We start from the raw sequence: 6,211 nt of genomic DNA on the forward strand, positions 1-6,211 counted from the left end.
GGCCGATCGAGTTCTGGACCGGGGTCAAGCATCCGCGATTCGACGGCATTACCATCGACAATTCCTCCGAAATGCGCCGATGCCTGGACGAGGAGGGTGCCGCCATCGAGAACGACGCCATCTGCAATGACGACGCTGACGTCGCTGCAATGAATGCGCACGTCGACGATGACGACGCCTTCCGCCCCATCACCGACGACATAATCGATGGCCTGAAGTCACCGATTACCAAGAACGAGATCGCCGCAGATCCGGCCTGGCTCACGGAATCCACGTGCCTGACGACAAGCAATCGCGATCGGGCCGTCATCAATGCTGCACGTGCTGTACACGTCGCCGTCGCCACGGGTCAACACGTTCTGCGGTGGCGTCGGCGCCTGAAGCGCGACGTTCCTGTCTCGCTGCAGTCACTGCTCTACCAGGAGAAGGACAATCCCGAGCTGTTCGGGTACTTCGTCGCTGGCTGCCCTGCCCAGATCCTCGACAATGGCAACGGCAACGTCGTCTACAATGTCGCGAATGGCACGCCCTGCACGCTGGTATCCGTCGCGTGGGACAATGCGGACGAACACCGCGCCACCATCGCCGCCATACGTGCTCAAAGCGACAGCGGCGACGACGGCGTCCGCCGTGTCATTGACGTCCCGATGCCGCCTGACCATATCATCGTCTCCGTGCATGGGGTCAATGTGGCCGCATGGCCGCGTCATTTCAACGTCGCCCTGCGCGATGCTGACGGTAGTGTCGATGCGGTCCACATCCCAACGGGACTGATCCAACACAAGCCGAAGACGATCCGGATCGGCAAGGTCACGGTCGCCTACGAGATGCACGCGGTCGACCTGTCGTTCGCAATCACCACATGGAAATGCCAGGGCGCGACGTTCGCGTACATCATCGCCCTGCTGGATCTGTCATTCGAGTTGCTGTACGAGATGTTCAGCCGCGTGCGTCAGGCATGTCGATTCCGTTGTTTTCCTTTGGCGCCCTCGTTCTGGAAGGCACACCTCAAGACGTTGCGGCCGAATAAACATTCGACGAAATGGCAAATAGACATTGGCAAAAATGGCATGTGGCAACCACGCGCCGGACCACAGGCTCGCAAGCCACTCGTCCCGCACGGGAAACGGTCGCGGCCGGAGGAGCCAGCTCAGACGCCGCAAGAATCTGCTGTGGCGGTGAAGCGGCGGAGGTCCAAACCAAGCCCGCCTCCGCCCGATCCGCTCGTCCTGCGCGGGAAACGGTGGCGATCACCACCATGGCAATCACCACGGTGCTTGTGCCGCAGCAACCGAACGGCTACGACTGCGGCGTCTACGCCCTGCTCAACATCATGCACCTGGTGCGCCATTACGACAACATCGTGGCCGTTCAAGGACCAGGTCAGGTGGATTGGCGCGCGTGGTACACGCAGGAGGTGGCGTCACATTACAGGCGCGACCTGCTGCAACAGCTACATGAACTTAAAGACCTACACCAATAAATCAACAATCATCATCTGATGCAATAGTAACAGCTACAACTTCCAACACGACTACGGTATCCAACACGGATCGCACGAATGCGCTGTCCAACCAAGTTCCTACCTGCCCACTCCGAAGGAACGTGTTTTAAGCAGAAGCCGGCACTAATCAACAGAAACGGCGGCGCTATCAATATGCAAGCGTCGCGCCCGGGTGGTTAAGCCCTAATCCGCATGCACGCAAAGGCAAATGCTACCGGGCTGTATGAATATGCACGCGCAAACGAGGGTGAGTGGAATTAGAGTTTCCCGCCCCATAATTACTTACGTGGCGATTAGGCGCTCGTTTTCTACACACACGCGCGCGCAAACAGACGCGATCAACGGCGGCAGTATATGTCATAATATACGCGCGCCTCACACACTAACCCCGCTCCAACACTCTGCAGCCCCGCGCTCGCTAACTCACACACACTGTCTCCCCACGCAGTTGCTCCACTCAAAAATCACAGACACCATGCCCAACTTCTACACACACACACACAAATCACACTGCACCGATACTCTGAACTAATGTTTATTAATGGCGCAAATACACGCGACCTGGAGGAGGAATATTTCTCAAGAAGAGCCTAGCTCTGCCTATGTACCCAGTTACACAAACGTTCTACCACGTACCTCGTAGCTCTACTCAAGGCGTTGCACGGACGCTGTGAGAGTCGGAGGGAGAAGGAGGAGCGAAAACCTCGCCTATCACTGCCTCATAGCAGCACTCGCCGGCATCACACGGATGCTGCGAGCGGCTCGAGGAGGCAGGACGGCAGGGAGTGAGTCTGGATCAATGAAGATGAGCATGAAGACAACTGACTTCAAAGGTCCGGGGGGGGGGGGGGGGGGTAGGGAGGGCGTCGCGTCGCACAACCAATCACGCTTTACAACTGATGCCCCGCCCTCACCTGGAGCGTCCATTATGCCTCCACCCATCGTTTTCTTAGTTCGTGCCTTCGATTTTTTTTGCTCTTTTAGCCCCTTACCCATTGTTCTCACGTGCGCAGAAGTTTTCGTCTTAGGGTCTGGTCTTTACGCCTAATATTCCACCCTCCGTCCTCCCAACAATGTTGTGTGTAACTCATTGCGGTTGGCCCACGGAACCTTCATGCGCCCATACAATGTTCAGCCAATTTAGGGGCACCGCAATGTCACCTGTCCTGTGGGGGTCAGCCAATCTACTGGCACCGGGAAACCGTGGGACTCTCCCACCTTGGGGCCTCTCGGATTAAAACCCGATGTGCCAGGCAACCCCCGGCCAGGACACTACGTGCGTGCGCTGCGTGCGGGTCGTGTGTTTAGTGCGGCGGCCGGGAGGGAGTCGCGGCGCTTGCGGAGTTGCTCCGCAGTTGTGGGACCACAGGTGGTTAGTCCGTGTTGTGAGCTGGATATGGCGGTGGTGAATCCAGTGGAGCTGTCTTCTCGTATGGAGGAGGTGAAATCTACAGGCACACAGACAAAGGCAAAGCTTTACCAGGTAGCCTCTAGCAGGGCTGCAGGGGCACGAGCTGTTACACACAGACAAAGACAAAACTCCCCCAAGTAGCCTCTAGCAGGTCTGTAGGGGTAAGTGCTGCGACACACATAAATTGACAAAGCTCCCCCAGGTAGCCTTTAGCAGGCTGTAGGGATAAGTGCTGTTACATACAGACACATGCAAAGCTTCCCCTTGTAGCCTCTAGCAGGCTGTAGGGGAAAGTGCTGTCAGTGGTAGCGAGTAGCAGCACACGCACCTCATTGGTCGCCTCGAAGCCACGCCCCTTGTGGACGGGAGCCGTGGGCACGATGCCACGCCCCCCCACCTCTGATTGGCCTACAGGAGGAATGCCGCCCATCTGCGAACGACATCCAAATGGAGCAGAGCCAGCGACACGCCCATCGTGAACCCCATCCACCCACACAATCAACCATTCACCCACACACTCACCCACACATCCACACACTCACCCACACACTCACCCACACATCCACACACTCACCCACCCACTCACCCATTCACTGACTCACTCACCCTCCCACCCACTCACCCTCCCACCCACTCACCCTCCCACCCACTCACCCACCACACTCACCCACCCAATCGTCCACACACCCACTCACTCACCCACCCACTCACCCACCGACCCACTTACTAACTCATTCACCCACCCACCCACTCTGACTGACTCAACAGCTGATGCTGCTCTATCAGCTCAGATTATCCACTCACTCACCCACCCACTCATCCACCCACTTAACCACCCCCCACCCACCACACTCACCCACCCAATCATCCACTCACCCACTTACCCACTCACTCACCCACCCACTCACTCACCCACCACACTCACCCACACACTCACCCACCCACTGACTCACTCACCCACCTACCCACCCACTCACCCTACCACCGACCGACTCACCCACCACGCTCACCTACCCAATCACCCACCCAATCACCCACCCAATCACTCACCCAATCACCCACCCAATCACCCACCCAATCACCCACCCACCCACCCACCCACTCACCCACCCACCCACTCACCCACCCACTCACCCACTCACCCACTCACCCACCGACTCACTTACTAACTCATTCACCCACCCACCCACCCTGACTGACTCAACAGCTGATGCTGCTCTATCAGCTCAGATTATCCACTCACTCATCCACCCACTCACCCACCCACCCACTCACCCACCCACCCACTTAACCACCCACCCACCCACTTAACCACCAACTCACCCACCCACTCACCCACCCACCCGCTTAACCACCCACCCACCCACTTAACCACCCACTCACCCACCGACTCACCGACTCACTCATCCACCCACCCATTCACCCTCCCACCCTGACTGACTCACCAGCTGGTGCTGCTCCATCAGCTCAGAGTATCCACCCACCCACGACCTCCTCCACCATCTCTTCCTCGTCCTCAAGAAGCAGCACAAGAGAAATCCCAGCGAGAGGGCGAGGAGCAGACCCAGGATGGAGATACCGGCCCTGAAGATCACTCACAGGGGGGGGGGGGGGGGAGATCAGCTGTGATCAGCGGTGATCAGTGGTGATCAGCGGAGATTAGCTGTGATAATGCGTCATTGGATAGTGAGGTCGAACTCACTCACTCGGTAACTCACCCACTCACTCACCCACTCACCCACTCACCCACTCACCCACTCAATCACCCACTCACCCACTCAATCACCCACTCAATCACCGACTCACCCACTCAATCACCCACTCACCCACTCAATCACCCACTCACCCACTCATTCACTCATTCACTCACCCCCCACCACCCACTCACCCACTCACCCACCCACTCACTCACCTACCCACCCACTCACCCACCCTCCTACTCACCCACCCACCCTCCTACTCACCCACCCACCCACCCTCCTACTCACCCACCCACCCACCCTCCTACTCACCCACCCACCCACCCTCCTACTCACCCACCCACCCACCCTCCTACTCACCCACCCACCCTCCTACTCACCCACCCACCCTCCTACTCACCCACCCTCCTACTCACCCACCCTCCTACTCACCCACCCACCCACCCTCCTACTCACCCACCCACCCACCCTCCTACTCACCCACCCACCCACCCACCCTCCTACTCACCCACCCACCCACCCACCCTCCTACTCACCCACCCACCCACCCTCCTACTCACCCACCCACCCACCCTCCTACTCACCCACCCACCCACCCACCCTCCTACTCACCCACCCACCCACCCTCCTACTCACCCACCCACCCTCCTACTCACCCACCCACCCACCCTCCTACCCTCCTACTCACCCACCCACACACCCTCCTACTCACCCACCCACCCTCCTACTCACCCACCCACCCACCCTCCTACTCACCCACCCACCCACCCTCCTACTCACCCACCCACCCACCCACCCTCCTACTCACCCACCCACCCATCCACCCTCCTACTCACCCACCCACCCTCCTACTCACCCACCCAACCACCCACCCTCCTACTCACCCACCCACCCTCCTACTCACCCACCCACCCACCCTCCTACTCACCCACCCACCCACCCTCCTACTCACCCACCCACCCTCCTACTCACCCACCCACCCTCCTACTCACCCACCCACCCTCCTACTCACCCACCAACCCACCCTCCTACTCACCCACCCACCCACCCTCCTACTCACCCACCCACCCTCCTACTCACCCACCCACCCTCCAACTCACCCACCCACTCAACCACCCACTCAACCACTCACTCACCTGAGCCCCTCCTCATAGGAAGGACCGCCACGCCACCCAGGGGATCCGAGCGACCCGATTGGCTGATGGTGCTTGTCTTCTCCCCCATCGTAAAGCTGAGGCGGGCGGGGCGTTACGATGGGCATGGCTAAATAAAGGGGGCGGGGCCACGGAGAGGGGGGCGGAGCCTCAGGGGGTAATCGGTCGATGTTGACTACCTCGCCTGGTGCGCAGGAGGTCGTGGGTATCGATACCGGAACCCTGTGCGACAGAGACACACACAGACACACACACAAACATACAGACACACATACAGACACACACAGACACACACACAGATAAAGACACAGACACACAAAGACACACACACACAGGTACACAGACACACACAGATAAACACACAAAGACACAGACACACAAAGACACACACAGACAAACACACCTACACACACAGACATTCACAAAGACACAGGCACACACA

The 6,211-nt window shown here is 58.7% G+C and overlaps 1 long non-coding RNA gene across 1 annotated transcript; it reads right to left on the reverse strand.

The window, feature by feature from the left end:
* Positions 1–2,470: 2,470 nt before the first annotated feature.
* On the reverse strand, positions 2,471–4,491 carry LOC144737854 (uncharacterized). Its single transcript, XR_013589086.1, has 3 exons — positions 4,361–4,491; positions 3,244–3,345; positions 2,471–2,952 (listed from the first exon to the last, which is right to left on the reverse strand). It is a non-coding gene; the product is annotated as an uncharacterized LOC144737854 (long non-coding RNA).
* Between the last annotated feature and the right edge of the window lie 1,720 nt (positions 4,492–6,211).

Source organism: Lampetra planeri, chromosome 74 (assembly GCF_965212315.1).
Source record: "Lampetra planeri chromosome 74, kcLamPlan1.2.h2, whole genome shotgun sequence".
Lineage (NCBI taxonomy): Eukaryota > Metazoa > Chordata > Hyperoartia > Petromyzontiformes > Petromyzontidae > Lampetra > Lampetra planeri.